Raw genomic sequence first — 23,717 nt, 5'->3', positions numbered from 1 at the left:
TCAATTATACTTGTCTTCCATGATGTGTGTTTTCATTCATTCATTCATTCATTCACTCAGGAAATATTTATCAAGTATGTTTATGTGCTGGGCACTCTGGTGGACACTGGGATGCAATAATGGATAAGAATAAAGTTTCATGTTGGGGCATCTGGGTATCTCAGGCAGTTAAGGGTCCGATTCTTGGTTTCAGCTCAGGTCATTATCTCATGGTTTGTGGGTCTGAGCCCCATGTCAGGCTCTGCACTGGAAGTACGGAGCCTGCTTGGGATTCCCTCCCTCTCCCTCTTTCTCTGCCCCTCCCTTGCTCATGTGCTCTGTCTCCCTCTCCCTCTCTCAAAATAAATTAATTAAAAAAAAAAGAATCAGGTTCCCTGTCTTCATGGCATTTGTTGTCTAATGAGAAATAAAGAGAAGCACATAGGTGATTGCAATACAATGTAAAGTCCTGTGATAGAGAAAGTTCAGATGGTCTGGGAACGAAGAATAGGGGCAACTTGTCTAGAGTTGCTGGCATGGGCATGGCCAGGAAAGCCTCGCAGGAAAAGTAATTGCATAGCTGACACGTGAAGGACAAGCAGGAGTTAGGTGGAGGGGACGTTGGTTGTCATTTTGTTGATCAGCACCTGTTCCTACATTTTTGGGTACAGCTCCCTGATTTCCCTTTGGGCAACTACCTCCCCCACCCCCACACTTTCCAACCATGTGGTGTGGACAGGGCTGATGTCAATTCCACACTCCAGGGTTCAGAGCATAGTTCAGATCCCATCCATCAGAGCAATTCATGCCTCTGGTCCTCATGATTGGTTTAGTTATTTGCATGTGACCTAAACAAGGCCAGTGAGACTGATTCCAAGGGCACATGCCCAAAACCATTTGTGGAGAGGCCCCTTTGATGCACTGGAATTGCCAAGCTAGCAGAATGTAAGGCTGGAGATTTGCAAATGTGGATACAACATCACATCTGTATCTGAGGTGTAGGAGAAGGAGTGAGGACGTACCTGTCTTTTTTTTTACCATGAAAGCAAAAGCTTTTTCAGACGCCCAATTGCAGATTTTCTTTTGGTCTCAACGGCCAGAACTTGGTCATGTGCTCAACCCTACTTTCAGGGGATGCTGGGAAAACAAAGAACAGGATTTTCAGAATTGGCTTAGACCAATCATGGTCCAAGTGCTGGGTAGAATGCTTTACTCGCCAAAAAAAAAACAACACCAAAAAAACCCAAACAAATAAAAAAGTCAGGAGCAGGAAATGCATATTGAAAGGAACTAACTGAAGCAGCCACCATGTATGAAGATATTTTTTTAATTTATGATCTATGTGTTAGTTCCCTAGGGCTGCCATAAGAAAATACCACAGACTGGGAGGCTTAAACAACAGACATTTATTCTCTCACAGTTCTGGAGGCTGGAAATCAGAGATTAAGGTGTCAGTATGTTTGGTTTCTTCTGAGGTCTCCTTCCTTGACAGATGGCCGCCTTCTCTCTGTGTCCTCACATGGTCTTTCTTCCATGTGTGCCAATCCCTGGTGTCTCTTTGTGTCTCCAAGTCTCCTCTTTTCATAAGGACACGAGTCACATTGGATTAGAGCCACCCTGATTCTGAAATTAATCATCTCTCTTTTATTTTTTAATGTTTATTTATTTTATATTTTATTTTATTTTATTTTTTTAAGGTTTATTTATTTTTATTTATTTTTTTTAACGTTTATTTATTTTTGAGACAGAGAGAGACAGAGAGAGACAGAGCATGAATGGTGAAGGGCAGGGAAAGAGGGAGACACAGAATCGGAAGCAGGCTCCAGGCTCTGAGCCATCAGCCCAGAGCCTGACGCGGGGCTCGAACTCACCTACCGCGAGATCGTGACCCGGGTGAAGTCGGACGCTTAACTGACTGAGCCACCCAGGTGCCCCAAGGTTTATTTATCTTTGAGACAGAGAGAGACAGAGCATCGGGGGAGGGTCAGAGAGAGGGAGACACAGAATCTGAAACAGGCTTCAGGCTCTGAGCTGTCAGCACAGAGCCTGATGCGGGGCTCGAACTCACAGACCGCAAGATCATGACCTGAGCCGAAGTCGGCCACTTAACCGACTGAGCCACCCAGGCGCCCCAATGTTTATTTATTTTTGAGAGAGACAGAACATGAGCAGGGGGAGGGCAGAGAGAGAGGGAGACACAGACTCTGAAAGAGGTTCTAGGCTCTGAGCTCTCAGCACAGAACCTGACGTGGGGCTCGAACCCACAAACTGTGAGATCATGACCTGACTGTAGTCGGTCACTTAACCAACTGAGCCACCCAGCCTTCCTAAATTAATCATCCCTTTAAAGGCCTCTGTCCAGGGGCACCTGGGTGGCTCAGTTCAATAAGTGTCCATCTCTTGATTTTGGCTCAGGTCATGATCTCAAGGTTTGTGAGGTTGAGCCCTGCACTGTCAGTGCACAGTCTACTTGGGATTCTTTCTCTCTCTCTCTCTCTCTCTCTCTCCCCCTCTCCTGCTCACGTTCTCTCTCTCTCAAAATAAATAAATGAACATTAAAAATAAATAAATAAAATAAAGGCCTGTGTCCAAATATAGTCACATTTTCAGGTACTGGGGGTTAAGGACATACGAATTTTGGGGGGACACAATTCAGCCCATAACAATCTATAACAATAAGTTGGTCCGAGAAAGTTTATAAAATGTATTTCTATTAGCTGTGGGGGAGAAAATTTTCCTCTCTCATTACATCTTTAAAACATTAAGAATGACAATTTTAGGGGTGCCTGGGTGGCTCAGTTAAGCATCCTACATCAGCTCAGGTCATGATCTCACGGTTCGTGAGTTTGAGCCCTACACAGGCTCTGTGCTGACAGCTCAGAGCCTGAAGCCTGCTTCAAGTTCTGTGTCTCCCTCTCTCTGCCCCTTCCTTGCTCACACTCTGTCTCTCTTTCTCAAAAAAAAAAAATGAACATTAAAAAAAATTGAGTAAAAAAAGAGTGATCATTTTAAAAATCACTTTAAATTCATCTGAGGAAGAGATTTGCTGTTGTGATTTGCATTCCTTTGATGAGTAGTGAAGGTAAACACTTTTCTGGTGTATTTTTCTCACAGAATTTCCATCTTGTATCGTACCAGATGCCTCTCAGCCTCACTCTGACTTCAGATGTCGGAGTTGTAAGCAAGGGACTAATTCACCTGGCACTCAGTACCCGCTGTGGTCCTGTTCCCAGCAGTCCTCTCAGTGTGTTGGTGGGATTCTTGTCTTCTCTTCTCTGAGCCTGCCCAGCTCAGAAGTGTGGGGCATTTAGCAGCCCCAGGACAACTTTCAACCAATGGGCTATGGGAGACGGTGAGCGGGTGCTTTTCCCCAGCCATCCTTGGGTGGGTGATTCTGCATGTTCTCTGTACTCCTAAGAATATCCCAGTGGGATCCAGCCTCAGTTGCCCAAGGTGGTGGCCAAGTCAACCACACATCATTGTATTAGCTTTTCCTCCTCCCCCAGTTTAATCTGCTCAGCTCCTCACTTCTCTTTTCTGCGTTCATCCCCTCTCCCCCAAATAAATTATTTGGGGACACAAAATTCCCATTCCTGCCTCTGTTTTAAGAGGCTAAGGCAACTGTAAACCGTTCTTTGGATGTACCTTTTTGGTTTTGTCATTGTTTTCATTGTTTTCCATGAATGTTTTATATAGAAAAGATATTAACTTTTTGGGACAATGTCAACAGAGTTGATAAGGGAAAATATTATATCCCTCAAACTCTATGCCACACCAAGCCATACTTGAGATCAAGAGAATATATTCTTGTATTTGTCTTCATACTTTACAAATGCAATGTTTAGCAGGATCCATTTCATATTATTGTCTGCAACACAGTTTTTAATTTGGAAATCATATTTATACTTCCATACCTATATCAGGTGGTTCCCTTTTTACTCCTGTCTGTTTTAGATTTAGAAGTAGAGCACCCCTCTGAGTTGTGTTTAGAACATGAACAAAATAGTTTCTACATGTGTCTGTTTCTCGCGGTTTGTGTGTTTTAGGGGGAGAGCCATCTTAACTCTCCTGTGAGCTCCATTTCCTTTGAAACACAGCTTTAATTTTGCTCTGCTTCAGTGTTTTCACTTATTGTTCCTCGTGAATGAAGGTCTATGCTTTCCAGAATTAGCTTATAACCCAAGAAGAGTAGAGATGCACCTGTCAAAACTGCTGGGTTCTTGCCCAAACCTTTAGAGGCCTGCAGGCTCAAATAATTTGGAGATTCCTGGAGACATCATCTGATGTGCCCTTCAGTCAGTCTTGAGGTGGGAAGTTCTAAGCCACTTTACATTGAATTCAAACATAGCAGGCCAAGAAGAAGGAGGTAAGATGGGGAACAGTTTATACATAGGGAGAACAGAGGGGAGGTAGGAAAGGGAAGCTTTGCAGAAACTCCCGAGCTAACCAGTACCCAGCCATACAGACACTGAATATAACTCCTGTGTCAAAAGCAAGGATTTAATTACTGGAGATAGGACTGGACAGAGGCAATACTGCAGCTAGATTAATTACCCCTACTTATAAAAGTCAAGGGAAGAATAACATTATTTACCCTCTCAGATTATCTTTGTTTAAAACTTAGTCTAGTCAATTTCATTTGAAAATAATTAGCAAACATCTGGTGTTCTGTGGCTATTTCCCTCCCCATGATATAGATTCTTCTCACTTGGGTGAGCATTAATGGCATTTCCCTGCAGTGACTCCGCTCCTTTTCTGAGGAAGATTTCTGTAAGTGGAAACCACAGCTGAATTGGGTGCTGTTTCTTGTACAGTAGGGTGATCTATTGTGTTCATCTGGAGCTACAGTCATAAAGTTGTGGGTTCATTATGCCATTTTAACTGCCGCTGATCATGATAACTGCAAGTGTGACTCTGCAAATGCATTCAACCATTTTAAGGACGTAACAAGAAGGTAATCAATCCTCTATTCAATTTTGTCATTTCTTTTTTATAACTTTAACTCTCCTCTTTGACAAACACCTAGATATTAGCGTTTTGGGGCTGAAGCAGGATATACTAAATCAGAGATCCCAAAACTATATGACACAGACCATGTTTATTATGCACAAAGCCACATAGAAAGTCCAGCTGGACAACTGACCTGAAGAATCTAAGTGAAGAGGCAGAGAGGTAATGAGGGTCACCAGAGCAAGACAATTAGGACACGTGGTGGGGACTGCATCCGCATCTTGAGAGGTTTCCTGAGGCCCGGACTGCAGTCTCAGATCTTAGTCCCAGGACCTTAAACATGAGAAGGGACAGGAATATCAAGAGCTCCAATCCCAAGCAGACATTCCCCTTCCTTCATGGTTCCTTCCTTGGGAAAAACGACACAGTATATATGAGCTAAGAAGAAAAGAGCAGGATTAATAGATGTTACCATTACCTGGTAGGAGTTAATAACTGTAATTGAGCAAAGAGTTTGGCTTAAATCATTGGTAGCTAAAACAAAAAGACAATATAACCATTGTTGTTTGGGGTGGGGGACACAAAAGATCTCTAAGCTTGTCTGTGGTGACTTTCCCCTTGTGATTATATTTGTTTGTGGGAATCTTATGTGGCACATTTAGCAATGCAGTGGAAAATATCGTTCTTTGTGAATCTGAAATGCTTTCTTCAGATCCTGAAATCTCTCAGGCCACTGTCTCACTGAACGTCACCTGCTGGCAGTGAGGAATCTTGAGTAGTCCAGATTGGGATTTTACATTTGTTTCTGCAAAGGGTGATTATAGGCCCGGACTAATGTTTTAATCTAAGTTTTTAGTTGAAAGTGTCCAGACTACAGAGGTGGCATACATTTGAACCAGGTAAGGTCCACATCACTGGTTACTAATGCTTAGGGCAGACTTCTTTCCAGTCAGAAGCAGGCCTAAGATAGATGCTTCTAGTCACTGAGTTATGTTAATGATACTCTTTGACTACAGAAACAGTAGTGTCAGGCAGTGGTTGAAGTTGTGGAATGGAATCACGCAGGGAGCAGTTGTCACTAGAGAGTTCCCTGCATTCACGGTAGTAAGATCCCCGCGCCCCCCCAACAACAGAAATGGGACATGTCAGCAAGCACAAAGCTCAAAGGAGCAGCCTGAGCTGAGACACGGGGGCAGCACCCAATAAAACCAGACCCCCCCAAAACTTGACTTTGTTAGGCCTTTCAGTTCTTTGTCTCAACTCATCACTCACTCGTCTGACTCACCTGCTTCTGATGATATTGGCTTCTGACACAGAATGATTTCTCTTTTCTTTCTTGAATGGTTTCTTATACCTGGTTTTGCCTCATGTCTCTGTTCTGATGTTTGTCTCTGCATCTCTTGCCCTGAGTTCTGGATTCTTTTCTTGATTGCAATTTGCATTTGCCGATTGAGGTAGGCACTTCAATCAGTCCAACGCAGTCCCAAAGACCCTTGCACATAGGTGGTGGCTATTAAGTCCATTATTCCTGCTAATCCTCCTGCAGAATCACGCAACGAATCAACCCAAGCTGGGAAGGGTGGGGCTCCACTCTGGAGGGGTTCCTTGAGAGAAAGGCAGGTCTGTGGAGTGAAAACTTGATCTGGTAAGAAGGCTGGTCCTGTGGATGGGATTCAAGGAGAGAGATCACAGAGAAGGGAAAAAAAGTTAAATTTGGGGTACATAAGGATACCCCTGAATTCTTCCTGAACGTGGCAGATTCTTCTATAAAAGAGACAAAGCAGAGCAAGAGCCCACTAATCCTGTCTGGGATCCTACATCCTGGCGTAAAGGAACCTGACAATTCTAAGTTTCATCAACGGTAAGTTGAACCATAGGATCCAGCAATTCCACTGGGTATATGCTCCCTCAAAAATGAAAAGCAGGGACTCAAATAGGTGTTTCTAGACCCGTGTTCATAGCATAGCAGTATTATTCACAAAAGGTGGAAGCAACCTAGTATCCATCAACAAATGAATGGATAAACAAAAGGTGCCGAATACATACAATGGAACATTATTCAGTCTTAAATAGGAAGGAAATTTCGACATGTTCTACAAGATGGATGAACTTTGAACATATTATTTTAAGTGAGCTAAACCAGTTATGAAAGGACACATGCCAAATGATTCCACTTACATAAGGTACCTAGAATAGTCACATTCAGAGGGACAGAAAGTAGAAGAGTTGTTGCCAGGGGCTGCGAGGAGGGGGAATAGAAAGTTATTGTTTAGGGGCGCCTGGGTGGCTCAGTCTGTTAAGCGTTCAACTTCAGCTCAGGTCATGATCTCATGGTTCGTGAGTTTGAGCCCCACATTGGGCTCTGTCCTGAAAGCTCAGAACCTGGAGACTGCTTTGGATTCTGTGCCTCCCTCCCTCTCTGCTCCTCTGCAGTTCATGCTCTGTCTCCACCTCTCTCTCTCTCTCTCAAAAATAAAAAATTAAAAAAAAAAAGAAAGTTATTGTTTAGGGTCACCTGGGTGGCTCAGTTGGTTAAGCGGCTATCGTCTTCTCAGGTCATGATCTCATGGTTCATGAGTTTGAGCCCGGCCTCCGGCTCTGTGGTGACCACACAGAGTCTTCTTGGGATTCTCTCTTTCTCTCTCTCTGCTCCTCCCCTACTTGCTCTTTCTCTCTTTCTCAAAGTAAATAAATAAACTTAAAACAAAAAAGAAAGTTATTGTTTAATGGGTACAGAGTTTCAGTGAGAGCAGATTAAAAATTCTTGGAGATACATGGTGGTGACGATTATGCAGCACTGTGACTGTACTGAAAGCCACTGACCCATACACTTGCAAATGGTTAAACTGATAAATTTTATATTATGCAAATTGTAGCACATTAAAAAAAAAAAGAGTGAAGAAAGAAAAAAAAGTGACTTGGGACTGGTGGGGTGTGGGAGGAGTGACTGCAGAGATGTTAATATCCACCCCATCCCCTAAAGGAAAAAAGATCATCCCTGAGAGTGTAGACAGAAGCTGTTGTTGAATCGAGTTGTGACGGGCAAAAGAAGACAGAGGTAAGTTAACAGGGTTCAGTTCCTTATAAATATTGGCTCAAACTACCAGCCATAGGTGCAAGGGTTCCACAAATAATCTAAAGTTATTGTATTGAGTAGAGCACCCTATCTGATCTGTTCGAATGCCTGCTAACATGCTTACCACACATACACAGACACACACACACACACAGACATTACATGCATACTGTTCCTACCTAATTGTGCAATCCTAATAGCCCCGGGAATTTGCACCTAGTACAGCCTTCGCTCATTTAGCCTTGTCCTTGAGGACAAGGACATGCCCTATTGAATGCCCTCAGGTATGATGTGTGAGTGGACAAGTCAATGGGAGAAGCAACACTAGAAGCAATCAAGAGTGGCCAGGGCCAATGCAAGCTCATTGCACTCGGCCTCAGCACCTCCTTAAGCCTGTGTTCAGTGGTCTCCAAATAGGCAAGGTGCAACATTAGACTTTGGTCTCCAAATTTAGCTAATATCTGCTCTTTGCTTTGACTTCAGCCTCAGCCTTTGGAAGGCCAAATAACTGAATGCCTAACTGTAGTGTCATTCCCGGTGTCTCTGAAACGATGTGTGTGTGATCAGTGACCGTGAGATTGGGTAAGTTACCCTTGGGTCTAATCCATGAATCAACATTAGTTGCATAAACAGGGGCATGTCATTTAGATGGCTTGTGATTGTCAGAATATTCACTTTCACATACAAGTAAAGCATTTTAGATGTAAGTGCGATTAAAATTTCCTTGTGTGTTTTGGTTTCTGAGATTCTTTGTGATTCAGTTGAAGTATAAATATTTATTTATGAGTTCAGAGGATGCTGCTGCAATAATGAATGGTGACTGTGAACAACATGTTCATTTTACACATAAAATAAGGGTTTTTCAAATAGTTAAGTATTTAGTTCATGGGATTAACTTACTGAGATTGCTTCATCATCCTTGACTAAATTATTAAGTGCAGGAGCTGAAGAGGAAGGAAAGCTTCACTTCTGTCATCACTGTAAGAAAATAGATAAAGTTGGACACCTTGTCATGCCACCTAGAATTGTTGCCTAAACTGGCAGAGTTAGCCACCAAGATCTTTGTTCCTCTACTCACTTCGGCTGAAAATAAACATCTGTTCACAGCCCAGATGTGCAGTTTAGGGACCACACATCTGTGCTGAGAAATTGCTTTTCCCACACTAGGTCCTACACCCTTAACGGTTGACTCCTGAAAGTTTGAACCATTACAAATTTTATAAGATTTGATTGTAACATATTATTCTATGATATCCATTCTGTGATGATTAGGTTGACCAGCATACGCTGGTTTTCCTGCAAATGAGGGTGTTCCCGGGCGGGGGATTTGTGTGCTAACATCAGGAAAGTCCAGGGCCCTCTGGAATGAGTTGGTCACCCTAATGATGGTGATGCAGCCTCAGCTTTGGATTAGAGTTCATATTGCCTTTAACATTTAGCCTAAGGTCTGTATTTGATGTAGAGCCATATCTAGCCATATCTAGTGCAATGCTGACTACCTGTCCAGCACAGAAGAATACAGGAGCACAGAATGACAGGTCTGGAGGGAAAGTGTAAGGCTGTTTAGTGACCCATCAGACTTGAGGTAGTGTACCCAAACTCCTAGCACCTCATGGATGGACCCAAAATTCTGGGCCCCCAGAATGAGCCCTGGTATCCATGTACTTCTCATGTTCAATACTCTATCCTCTTTACAGTTGCTATTGTTGACTTCCCTACAGTACAAGGTATCTGCTTACGTTTTTACTTCTCAGACTGCCTGGTATTCCAGTTTTTATTTGCTAGGCCCTATTCCTGGTCTGAGTCCTTTACATAAATGTTTTTGTTAGTTGAAGACAAGTCAGTATATTGCTTTTGAGTTTGTAAACATTGCCTAGATTAATGAACCAGGACCGTTACTCTGTTTTCTCAGTGTGCTGGGACATAGTGCAACTGATCAGTAGGTGTGTTCCTGTCATTGAACTGGTTTCCTCTTTTTTTTTTTAATGTTTATATGTTTTTGAGAGAGAGAGAGAGAATGAATTGGGGAGGGGCAGAGAGAGAGTGAGGCAGAATCCCAAGCAGATTCCTCACTGTCCGTGCAGAGTCTGATGTGGGCTCAAACTCACAAACCGTGAGATTATAACATGAGCCGAAATCAAGAGAATGCTTAACGGACTGAGCTACCCAGGTGCCCCTGAAATGGCTTCTTATTTATATAAAAGGTTATTTGGTTGAAACTCAACCAATTTGTGGAGGAAAAAAAAAAAAGGCTGGCCAAAAGTTCAATAAGACGATTAGTCTATATTTTGGGGATTTATTTTTATTTTTTTAAAATCTTTTTTAATGTTTTATTTATTTTTGAGACAGGGAGAGACAGAGCATGAACAGGGGAGGGTCAGAGAGAGGGAGACACAGAATCTGAAACAGGCTCCAGGCTCTGAGCTGTCAGCACAGAGCCCGACGCAGGGCTCGAACTCATGGACCGCAAGATCATGACCTGAGCCGAAGTCGGACACTTAACCGACTGAGCCACCCAGGCACCCCTATATTTTGGGGATTTAAAAAGAATTTTCTTTCTAAAAAGGAAGAGGTGGAGGGGATTAGGGTAAATAGCCACGAATTATTATGATAATTTTCTTAGTGCTTGTATTAATCCAGTCAGTCCTCACAATGGCTTTGTCAGTTAGGTCCTGTATATTGTTAGACTAACTATCACTGGCACTGGTTAGGAGACTTGAGACCACAGTCACAAAGCTAGGAATTGGTACAGGCATAATTTGAACCCAGGTGCTCAAAGCTTCCCTACACTCTTGTATTTTTCATGATGGATACAACACGGTCTTTAATATTTCTATAGTACAATTCTATAGCTATATTGTGAAATATTTTTGAAATTGTAACTTTTATTTAAACTTCATTTTTTCATTACTTAGAAACTAATTTTACTCATCCAGTTCATTCCAAATAAAAGTTACCCATTATTATAGAATAATCTTGAAAAGTTTATGAAAAGTATGAGATCCAGCAACCAGCTACTTATGATTTGAATCAATGTTAGTGTTCTTTCAGTGGTAAAGAAACATACAACACATCCTATACAGAGGGGTGAGATGGGGTAGGAAAATGACAGAGGTGGTATGAGAAAGTGGAAACGAAGGCATCTTGAGGCTATTTGCTTAGAACATTTTTTCATCTAAAAAAAAAAGAGAGAAGAAAAATTATAATCATATTTTATTTTATTTTATTTTTTTAATTTTTTTTTAAATTTTTTTTTCAACGTTTTTTCTTTATTTTTGGGACAGAGAGAGACAGAGCATGAACGGGGGAGGGGCAGAGAGAGAGGGAGACACAGAATCAGAAACAGGCTCCAGGCTCCGAGCCATCAGCCCAGAGCCCGAAGCGGGGCTCGAACTCACGGACCGCGAGATCGTGATCTGGCTGAAGTCGGACGCTTAACCGACTGCGCCACCCAGGCGCCCCTATAATCATATTTTAAAATGGCTCTTTACCCATATTATAACAATGACTAGAAACTTTCCATCTGAATTGAAGTCACAGCCTTATAAGTAGTCACTCTCAAAATCATCTGCCTGTTACTCTAGAGCCAAAGACACAATAGCCTCTCAGGTCCCTAGAATTTTCTGATTCTGAATCAGTCCCTTTCACTGCTTGTCTGTATTTTCTTCTGCCCCAAACAGTGAAGAGATGCAAATATCCAAAAGGCTATTTTCCATGCTTGTTGGGGTAATAGCTAGCCCATAAGATGCTAACCTACACAATGCTATTATTGGTCATAAATAGATCAAGATGACTTACCACCGTGAAAATTCATAGTAATATCTCTAACTATATTAGAACCTGCTTGAGATGTACAAAGCACTCTCATGGACTCAGTCAAGTCCCATAACAACCCTGAAAGTTAGGAGTTATTATCCCCAGCTCCTAAATAAAGAAAGAGAAATAGAAGTGCTAAGGATCTCTTCCAGAGTCACACAGTATTCTGATTGCAAATCTAGCATACTTGGCATTATACATAGACTAATAATAAGACATGAACAATTTGAAAAGGAAGAGATTCCTTTGTATGTGTGACATTAGAGGGCATCAAAAGAAATAACCAATACTGTAGCATAAATCTTCTTTCAAGAACGACAACACGAGATGGAAAGAATCCTGTCATTAATTCTTCCTGCTAACACTCTTTATCCCTCTTAAGGATATTAATAAAAACTTTAAGGCTTTGGAAATCTGTATCAATTTATTCTCTCTCTCATATATACACATGTATATATACACATATACATATATCTTATATAAATTACACATATATTCACGTATCATACATATATATGTGTGTGTGTGTGTGTGTGTATGTAAAAGTTTAATTTTATTTTAAGGTAGGCAGAACACCTGCATGCAGAATTATATATAAGTGAATGATGCTCATGTTCAAATCTACTGATAATTAAGATGCCTTGTGCATGGAGTGTGGTTTACAAAAATATTAATGCTAGTAGGATTGATTCAGTGAGAGCCACGCACTGTCCAAGAATTATCCCCATATTATTTATTAAAGAAAAAAATTCCTTTTGCTAAAAAAGTAGAAAATAGCTCTATCCATTTTTCAATATGCCTAGAAAACTATTACCAGGGATGTCTCATTGTGTTGATTGCCCTCCTGTGCATAAAATGCATATTAAAATTAAAAATCAACAAAAGAAATAAATATTTGTTGTCATGTCTACATTTGGGAGGTAAAGGCCTACAGCTTGGTTGAGAAAGTAAGATGGATATGCACATAGCGTGACTAATAGAAATGGGACTTCCCCACCCTAATTCAGTTTTCTCTTTGTATTCTGTTACCAGGCTGGAGCAGCTGACTGGTCAACAGTGCCTGAATTTTGTGCTCTGGTTGTACCAATTTTATACCCTTGGGTTAAAGAGATACTGAACTCCAACTGTAAGTCACCAGAAGCCAAATAAAATGTAATAAAAAACAGAATTCAGCTTGTTTTGTTATATTTTCCTTTATCTATGTTTCTTGGTTTTGTTTGCTTTTTATTTTAATTAGACTTACTCAAATTTCTTTAGTGTGTATATATTTTAACCAAATATTCAGGTACTGAGAAAAATATCAAGTGGTGCCAACATTAGCCATCACACAATCACTTTGTTTACTCTGACTGGGAACCTAAGAAATTCCAAAATACATTATGGCATGGAGGAGGAGCCCATGACCTGTATGTGGGGGTGGGGGTTGGTTGGCTGCATTTACAACTGTAAACTTTCCAATATTTTATGTGATGGATACTAACTTACTAAATTGCAAAATCAAGGTTCTCATTTTTGTGTGTGTCGGGAAATATTGAAACTAAGGGAAATTTTTTTTCCTTGATTACTCATAACTATGATAAGCCTATTGGAGAAACTAGGACATTTTTCAGCACATAAAAATTGATTGCAGTCACAAGCCCATGATATCTACATTTTTTTTTAAATTTTTTTTTCAACGTTTATTTATTTTTGGGACAGAGAGAGACAGAGCACGAACGGGGGAGGAGCAGAGAGAGAGGGAGACACAGAATCGGAAACAGGCTCCAGGCTCTGAGCCATCAGCCCAGAGCCCGACGCGGGGCTCGAACTCACGGACCGCGAGATCGTGACCTGGCTGAAGTCGGACGCTCAACCGACTGCGCCACCCAGGCACCCCGATATCTACATTTTTAACTTTGAAACTGATGCTCATAGTTCTTTGTCCTTTCACAAAAAGGCTGTATTTTTTTTTCTGGAGAAGAAAGACATTTATGAATCATGCCTCAGCCATATGCATTGGAAAAGAAATTATAAAGGTGGCATGTCAAAAAAATAAGTGCAGCATAACTCATCATAATATCCAATTCTATATTCTCAGCCTTAGTGGCCTGCAGGCACACATAGGAGATGATTCATCTCAGAACTCCCCGAAAAACCTAGCATAATGCTTTGCACATAGTAGGTGCGTGCTAAATGTCTGATTATGCATTGAATGGATAAACTAAAGCTATTTATCCTGCCAATGTCCAAATTGCTCTCCAGACAGCTTGGGTAAGGATAATATCTGTTTGTCAGAGACATTTATTCACACAGTTGTGAATGTTACCCTTGAAAATACAGGAAGTATTTTTATAGTGTTACCCTTGAAAACACAGGAAGTTAGAGTTTGTTTTTTTTGTTTAGAACAATCTATAAAGACAGAATGATAATGACAAGTAGGTTGTATACCAGAACACATGAGTGGCCATGGGTCACAAAGAAAATGATACATATTGACTTAACTCAATAGACATTAGACATTAAATTAGTCCGGCTTCTCCAGAGAACTAGAAGCAAAAGAATGTATGGAGAGAAAGAAGAAGGAAGAGATTTATTACAAGGAACTGACTTACATGATTATGGAGGCTGAGAAGCCCTCAGATCTGCAGGCAGCAAGCTGGAGACCCAGAGAACTGACCCTAGAAAAGCTGATCTTTCCACTCCAAGTCCAAAGGCAAGAAATGATTAATGTCCCAGTTCAACAATCAGACAAGAGGAGTTCCCCCTTATTCATGGGAGGATCAGCCTTCTTGTTCCATTTAGGCCTTCAACTGATTGGTTGAGGCCCACCCACAAAAAGGAGGGCAACCGGCTTGACTCAGCCTACCACTTCAAATGTTAATCTCAACCAGAAACCCCCTCACTGACACACCCAGAATAATGTTTGACCAAACATGTCTGGGCACCAATCACAGACGTGAAGGATTCCATTACTCCCTTCATCCATCATTCTATTTCATTGATAGTTCTTCAGCTTGACAAGCTTATGTCTCACTTTTAACATAATCTTTGCCCATTTATTTTCTCAGCTTATATATAATATATATCATATATCATTAGTATAATATATAGTTATAAACACATATAGTTAATAATGTATAGTTAATTAATAGTATATATGTACCTCCTTCATACACACACACACACACACACACACACACACACATATAAAATCGGTTTCTTGAATACCTCCCCACACACTGATCTCACTCTCCAAAGAGAACAATTTTTTTAATTTTCTAGATATTTATTTTAGATCATATCTCCACTTTTCTAAATCATGAGATTAGGGTGCTATTTCTTGATATTTCTGTTTTAACATATGTTGATTTCCTGTAAGACAAGAATTTTATTCTTTGTTCTCCTCTCTTTCTCCCTCTCTCTCTCTCCCCTGATATGGTTAGTTATAGGACCTTGCTTTTGGTTCAAAAAATGTCTCAGTCTGTATTTCCCAGAAAACGGTACCTAAAGCAAAGTTGATAGGCTAATACTTTACTGGAGGTACAACCCTGAGATGCAAGAGTGGGGAGGCAGGGTTACAAACAAGGGAAGCAAACATAAGGGCTGGTGCATTACTGAGCAGCTAAGCCTTGCAAGAACACTAACCAATTGCTTGACCCTATACAAACCCTCCAGAATGGTAGACAAGAACCCCTTAACCTCAGAACTGTCTGTTCTAGAGAAGGAAGGGTAAAGAGTTTGTTAGCTCTTTCCCATCTCCTGTTTTTCATGGGTCATCGAGGCTTCTGCAGATGGGTCTTCACTACTCCATGCTGACAAGTTGTATTACTCAGGCCTTCCTGGAGGGATGTGACAGAGGTATGTGATGCCCAGCTCTCCCCCTGGGGCGGGCTGAGATGAGGTGACAACATGGTGGCCAGTGGCCAGTGCTCTCCACTGAGCAAGGAGCCAGGGTATGGGGGTGGGAAGAGATGAGGAACAAATCTAGAGCCGTATAAACTGGGTCACATACAATCAATATTCAGTGTTTTATTTTTGAGACTAAGTAAATATTATCCATGGTGGAGTCTGATATTATTCTAGATTACATTCTCTTATATAATTTAAAATTTTTCCTTTTTTGAAAATTTACTTTTTATTTACTTATTATTAACTTATCCCCAAACTCTGACAGAATTGTTAATATCTGTTTTATATATCAGGTATTCTATTACACATTTTTCCCCTTTAGATACATTATTTTGGAGCCCTTTGACCTCTCTCTCTAATCTCCACATGTTGCCTGCTAGACCTGCTCACACCTGGTATGCAAAATGTCCCTTCACTATCATTTTGAAATTGTCTTTTGATTCTCTTATATATGGGTCCCTGTTTCCTGAGTCCAATGTCTTCCACTTTCATGGTTTATGTTCCAATTTTGTTGGAACAAATCTGCCAGTAGTGTTGTGAAAAAGGTAATATTTTTGAGGTCTTACATGTCTGATGATATTGATGGGGTTCAGGGAAGGCCTTCCCAAACTGTGCCACTTTGGCATATTATTTGGAATTAAGGTTACATGAGAGATAGCTGATACAAGAAGGATGCGCTGACTGTCCCTTCTCTCCCTGAAAGCAAGAAATAAATTCCCTATGTGAAGGGTTACCCTCTCCACACCTGGAGGATAAAAGGCATCCTCATCACCAGAGATAGGGAATTCAAGGCCAAGATGGCTATAGGAACAAGCCTTGTGACTTCATTAAGTTGCTACCCCAAGCCCAAGCTACTTTATCTTGTCAATTCTTAATAAATGTCTTGTTTCTTTGTCTAAAAGATAGAGAAGCTGCCTGCTTTGGTCACTTCTTTGTGCCTCGTATTTTTATGAGCTCTTATACATACAAAGTCGAATTGGTTTTTTACCCCTGTTGATCCTGTCTTATGTCAATTTAATGGGTAGACTAGCCAAAGAAGCCAGAAAGGAAGAAAGGAAGAATTTTCCTGTGCTACAATTGTCTTTATTCTTCTCCCCACATTTGACAGGTGGGTTAGCTCACATTTCAGTTTCCTTCAGAATTTTGAAGGCACTACTCCATTTTCTTTTCTCCCCAGTTTGTTGTTGAGATAATTACTGTCATTTGATCCCTGCTACTTTGATGAGATCCTTCCCAACCAGATATACATATTAAGTGTGCTGGGAGCCCACCGGGATCCCTTTAGTCTGCAAACTGTGTCTTGCCTTCTGGGACATTTCATTGTATCTTCTCTTTATTTTCCTCCTCCTTCTATTTATTTATTGTCTGTCTTATGCTTTCTTTTTCTGCAACTTATATCACATGGACATTGGTGCCACTGATCTGATTGTCTACATTCCTGATTTTTTCTATCACATTTTCCTATTTCTTTCTTTTTGTTTTTCTCTCTGACAGTCTCTGGCCTTATCTCCCACTTCTCTACTGAATTTTTTATTTCTGTTATCAATTTTTAATTTTCAAAAGTCCTTTTTACCAGAACTTTTATGCTCTGTATATTCTTTTCTTTAGAGCTTCCTTTTCTTTTTCTGGATGCAATGTCTCCTTCTCCATCTCTTTTACCTCTCATTTCAACCTCTAAATATTTTAACTATTAAAAACATGTAGCTATTTGTCTAAATGTTTTTGTTTTGTTTATTTGCTTTGTCTAAATGTTTCACCTAACTATTTAGTTCTAGGGGCGCCCGAGTGGCTCAGTTGGTTAAGCATCCAATTTTCGCCTCAGGTCATGATCTCACATTTTTGTGAGTTCAAGCCCTGAATCGGGCTCTGTGCTGACAGTTCAGAGCCTGGATCCTGCTTTAGATTCTGTGTCTCCCTCTCTCTGACCCTCTCTGCTCTCACTCTGTCTCTATCTCTCCCAAAAATAAATAAAACATTAAAAAAAATTTTTTTAACTATTTAAAACAGGACTCAGCCGCCCCCCCCCCCCCCACCATATCTCTTCTCTTCTCTAACCTCCCTCTCCTTATGTAGTCTTATTTACTTCCTGGTTTTAATAACATGTACATGCAGGTGACTCGATCCTTTCATGATACGCTATATAAAACAACTCTTCTTGCCCACCACCTGTGCCCCATTGCTCTCCACTACTTTCCCTTCCTGTATTTTCAAGTGAAAAAAATTAATTTGTACACACACACACGTGTAGGTTAATTTTAACTCCTTGGGAGAAACAGAATTCTTTCTACACCAAAGTGTAGACAGTTAGGCAGAGGAATCAGGATCTCTATCCGGAGTTTAATCAGAAGCTCAATTCTAAACAGATTCCATGGGGTTGAACAAAAAGTAGCATACTCTGAATGATACTTTTGGGGATTGTTTAAGAGCACAGTGTCTGCTATTCTAAGCAATTTCTTTCTGGAATTTCTATTGGATTTGTTTATATTTGTACTATTTATTGCAAGACAGCTGCAATCCAAAACAAAGGGATAGCTGTGTAGTAGATATTTAAGTAGTTGGTATCTTGTCAGTTGTATCTGCTTGCTTGCTCTTTTTATTTTTTATTTATTTATTTTTAGCAAGTGTGGACTTTTCTGACTGCTTGAGCTAAAAGAGAAATGACCCCAAAACAAAAATAAAGTTTATTGGGTGGGAGTTTGACTTACCTAGCTTTAAGAGTATGCTGATTACCGACTCGGAAGATGGCGGCGTAGGAGGACGCTGGGCTCACCGCGCGTCCTGCTGATCACTTAGATTCCACCTACACCTGCCTAAATAACCCAGAAAACCTCCAGAGGATTAGCAGAACGGAGTCTCCGGAGCCAAGTGCAGACGAGAGGCCCACGGAAGAGCGTAGGAAGGGCGGCGAGGCGGTGCGCGCTCCACGGACTGGCAGGAGGGAGGCGGGGCGGAGGGGCGGCTCGCCCGCCAAGCAGAGCCCCCGAGTCTGGCTGGCAAAAGCGGAGGGGCCAGATGGACGGACGGAGTATGTTCCGACAGCAAGCGCGACTTAGCGTCTGGGAGGTCATAAGTTAACAGCTCTGCTCAGAGAGCGGGAAGACTGGAGGACAAAGGGAGGGAGAGCTGCTGAGCCCCCGGACGACAGAGCTCAGTTTGGTGGGGAACAAAGGCGCTTGCCAGTGCCATCTCCCCCGCCCATCCCCCAGCCAAAATCCCAAAGGGAACCAGTTCCTGCCAGGGAACTTGCTCGCTCCGTGCAAACACCCAACTCTGCGCTTCTGCGGAGCCAAACCTCCGGCAGCGAATCTGACTCCCTCCCGCTGCCACAGGGCCCCTCCTGAAGTGGATCACCTAAGGAGAAGCAAGCTAAGCCTGCCCCTCCTGCCCCCGTGCACCTTGCCTACCCACCCCAGCTAAGACGCCAGATCCCCAGCACCACAAGCCTGGCAGTGTGCAAGTAGCCCAGACGGGCCACCCCACCCCACAGTGAATCCCACCCCTAGGAGAGGGGAAGAGAAGGCACACACCAGTCTGACTGTGGACACAGCAGTGGGCTGGGGGCAGACATCAGGACTGACTGCGGCCCCACCCACCAACTCCAGTTATACACCACAGCACAGGGGAAGTGCCCTGCAGGTCCTCACCACTCCAGGGACTATCCAAAATGACCAAACGGAAGAATTCCCCTCAGAAGAATCTCCAGGAAATAACAACAGCTAATGAACTGATCAAAAAGGATTTAAATAATATAACAGAAAGTGAATTTAGAATAATAGTCATAAAATTAATCGCTGGGCTTGAAAACAGTATAGCTGACAGCAGAGAATCTCTTGCTACAGAGATCAAGGGACTAAGGAACAGTCATGAGGAGCTGAAAAGCGCTTTAAACGAAATGCAAAACAAAATGGAAACGACGACAGCTCGGATTGAAGAGGCAGAGGAGAGAATAGGTGAACTAGAAGATAATGTTATGGAAAATGAGGAAGCTGAGAGAAAGAGAGATAAAAAAATCCAGGAGTATGAGGGGAAAATTAGAGAACTAAGTGATACACTAAAAAGAAATAATATACGCCTAATTGGTATCCCAGAGGAGGAAGAGAGAGGGAAAGGTGCTGAAGGGGTACTTGAAGAAATTATAGCTGAGAACTTCCCTGAACTGGGGAAGGAAAAAGGCATTGAAATCCAAGAGGCACAGAGAACTCCCTTCAGACATAACTTGAATCGATCTTCTGCATGACATATCATAGTGAAACTGGCAAAATGCAAGGATAAAGAGAAAATTCTGAAAGCAGCAAGGGATAAACGTGCCCTCACATATAAAGGGAGACCTATAAGACTCGTGACTGATCTCTCTTTTGAAACTTGGCAGGCCAGAAAGAATTGGCACGATATTTTCAGTGTGCTAAACAGGAAAAATATGCAGCCGAGAATCCTTTATCCAGCAAGTCTGTCATTTAGAATAGAAGGAGAGATAAAGGTCTTCCCAAACAAACAAAAACTGAAGGAATGTGTCACCACTAAACCAGCCCTACAAGAGATCCTAAGGGGGATCCTGTGAGACAAAGTACAAGAGACATCACTACAAGCATAAAACATACAGACATCACAATGACTCTAAACCCATATCTTTCTATAATAACACTGAATGTAAATGGATTAAATGCGCCAACCAAAAGACATAGGGTATCAGAATGGATAAAAAAACAAGACCCATCTATTTGCTGTCTACAAGAGACTCATTTTAGACCTGAGGACACCTTTAGATTGAGAGTGAGGGGATGGAGAACTATTTATCATGCTACTGGAAGCCAAAAGAAAGCTGGAGTAGCCATACTTATATCAGACAAACTAGACTTTAAATTAAAGGCTGTAACAAGAGATGAAGAAGGGCATTATGTAATAATTACAGGGTCTATCCATCAGGAAGAGCTAACAATTATAAATGTCTATGCGCCGAATACCAGAGCCCCCAAATATATAAACAATTACTCATAAACATAAGCAACCTTATTGATAAGAATGTGGTAATTGCAGGGGACTTTAACACCCCACTTACAGAAATGGATAGATCATCTAGACACACGGTCAATAAAGAAACAAGGGCCCTGAATGATACATTGGATCAGATGGACTTGACAGATATATTTAGAACTCTGTATCCCAAAGCAACAGAATATACTTTCTTCTCGAGTGCACATGGAACATTCTCCAAGATAGATCACATACTGGGTCACAAAACAGCCCTTCATAAGTTTACAAGAATTGAAATTATACCATGCATACTTTCAGACCACAATGCTATGAAGCTTGAAATCAACCACAGGAAAAAGTCTGGAAAACCTCCAAAAGCATGGAGGTTAAAGAACACCCTACTAACGAATGAGTGGGTCAACCAGGCAATTAGAGAAGAAATTAAAAAAATATGGAAACAAACGAAAATGAAAATACAATAATCCAAACGCTTTGGGACGCAGCGAAGGCAGTCCTGAGAGGAAAATACATTGCAATCCAGGCCTATCTCAAGAAACAAGAAAAATCCCAAATACAAAATCTAACAGCACACCTAAAGGAACTAGAAGCAGAACAGCAAAGGCAGCCTAAACCCAGCAGAAGAAGAGAAATAATAAAGATCAGAGCAGAAATAAACAATATAGAATCTAAAAAAACTGTAGAGCAGATCAACGAAACCAAGAGTTGGTTTTTTGAAAAAATAAACAAAATTGACAAACCTCTAGCCAGGCTTCTCAAAAAGAAAAGGGAGATGACCCAAATAGATAAAATCATGAATGAAAATGGAATTATTACAACCAATCCCTCAGAGATACAAACAATTATCAGGGAATACTATGAAAAATTATATGCCAACAAATTGGGCAACCTGGAAGAAATGGACAAATTCCTAAACACCCACACTCTTCCAAAACTCAATCAGGAGGAAATAGAAAGCTTGAACAGACCCATCACCAGCGAAGAAATTGAATCGGTTATCAAAAATCTCCCAACAAATAAGAGTCCAGGACCAGATGGCTTCCCAGGGGAGTTCTACCAGACGTTTAAAGCAGAGATAATATCTATCCTTCTCAAGCTATTCCAAGAAATAGAAAGGGAAGGAAAACTTCCAGACTCATTCTATGAAGCCAGTATTACTTTGATTCCTAAACCAGACAGAGACCCAGTAAAAAAAGAGAACTACAGGCCAATATCCCTGATGAATATGGATGCAAAAATTCTCAATAAGATACTAGCAAATCGAATTCAACGGCATATAAAAAGAATTATTCACCATGATCAAGTGGGATTCATTCCTGGGATGCAGGGCTGGTTCAACATTCGCAAATCAATCAACATGATACATCACATTAACAAAAAAAAAGAGAAGAACCATATGATCCTGTCAATCGATGCAGAAAAGGCCTTTGACAAAATCCAGCACCCTTTCTTAATAAAAACCCTTGAGAAAGTCGGGATAGAAGGAACATACTTAAAGATCATAAAAGCCATTTATGAAAAGCCCACAGCTAACATCATCCTCAATGGGGAAAAACTGAGAGCTTTTTCCCTGAGATCAGGAACACGACAGGGATGCCCACTCTCACTGCTGTTGTTTAACATAGTGCTGGAAGTTCTAGCATCAGCAATCAGACAACAACAGGAAATCAAAGGCATCAAAATTGGCAAAGATGAAGTCAAGCTTTCGCTTTTTGCAGATGACATGATATTATACATGGAAAATCTGATAGACTCCACCAAAAGTCTGCTAGAACTGATACATGAATTCAGCAAAGTTGCAGGATACAAAATCAATGTACAGAAATCAGTTGCATTCTTATACACTAACAATGAAGCAACAGAAAGACAAATAAAGAAACTGATCCCATTCACAATTGCACCAAGAAGCATAAAATACCTAGGAATAAATCTAACCAAAGATGTAAAAGATATGTATGCTGAAAACTACAGAAAGCTTATGAAGGTAATTGAAGAAGATTTAAAGAAATGGAAAAACATTCCATGCTCCTGGGTTGGAAGAATAAATATTGTCAAAATGTCAATACTACCCAAAGCTATCTACACATTCAATGCAATCCCAATCAAAATTGCACCAGCATTCTTCTCGAAACTAGAACAAGCAATCCTAAAATTTGTATGGAACCACAAAAGGCCCCGAATAGCCAAAGTAATTTTGAAGAAGAAGACCAAAGCAGGAGGCATCACAATCCCAGACTTTAGCCTCTACTACAAAGCTGTCATCATCAAGACAGCATGGTATTGGCACAAAAACAGACACATAGACCAATGGAATAGAATAGAAACCCCAGAACTAGACCCACAAACGTATGGCCGACTAATCTTTGACAAAGCAGGAAAGAACATCCAATGGAAAAAAGACAGTCTCTTTAACAAATGGTGCTGGGAGAACTGGACAGCAACATGCAGAAGGTTGAAACTAGACCACTTTCTCACACCATTCACAAAAATAAACTCAAAATGGATAAAGGACCTGAATGTGAGACAGGAAACCATCAAAACCTTAGAGGAGAAAGCAGGAAAAGACCTCTCTGACCTCAGCCGTAGCAATCTCTTACTCGACACATCCCCAAAGGCAAGGGAATTAAAAGCAAAAGTGAATTACTGGGACCTTATGAAGATAAACAGCTTCTGCACAGCAAAGGAAACAACCAACAAAACTAAAAGGCAACCAACGGAATGGGAAAAGATATTTGCAAATGACATATCGGACAAAGGCCTAGTATCCAAAATCTATAAAGAGCTCACCAAACTCCACACCCGAAAAACAAATAACCCAGTGAAGAAATGGGCAGAAAACATGAAAAGACACTTCTCTAAAGAAGACATCCAGATGGCCAACAGGCACATGAAATGATGTTCAACGTCGCTCCTCATCAGGGAAATACAAATCAAAACCACACTCAGATATCGCCTCACACCAGTCAGAGTGGCTAAAATGAACAAATCAGGAGACTATAGATGCTAGAGAGGATGTGGA

The 23,717-nt window shown here is 41.1% G+C and overlaps 1 long non-coding RNA gene across 1 annotated transcript in view; it reads right to left on the bottom strand.

Annotated features, from left to right (window-relative positions):
* Nucleotides 1–5,064: 5,064 nt before the first annotated feature.
* The window catches only part of LOC147577364 (uncharacterized), a 63,385-nt gene continuing 44,732 nt past the window's right edge, over nucleotides 5,065–23,717 (bottom strand). Inside the window, exons 2-3 of the long non-coding RNA XR_015255809.1 lie at nucleotides 6,215–6,589; nucleotides 5,065–5,262 (exon numbers count right to left, since the gene is read on the bottom strand). This is a non-coding gene — a long non-coding RNA (uncharacterized LOC147577364). The remainder of the gene's footprint in view (nucleotides 5,263–6,214; nucleotides 6,590–23,717) is intronic.

The sequence above is a fragment of the Puma concolor genome, chromosome C2 (assembly GCF_028749965.1).
Source record: "Puma concolor isolate L17-30 chromosome C2, mPumCon1.1.hap2, whole genome shotgun sequence".
Lineage (NCBI taxonomy): Eukaryota > Metazoa > Chordata > Mammalia > Carnivora > Felidae > Puma > Puma concolor.
Note: the sequence above shows the minus strand (reverse complement) of the source record. Positions and strands in the feature narration are given on the sequence as shown.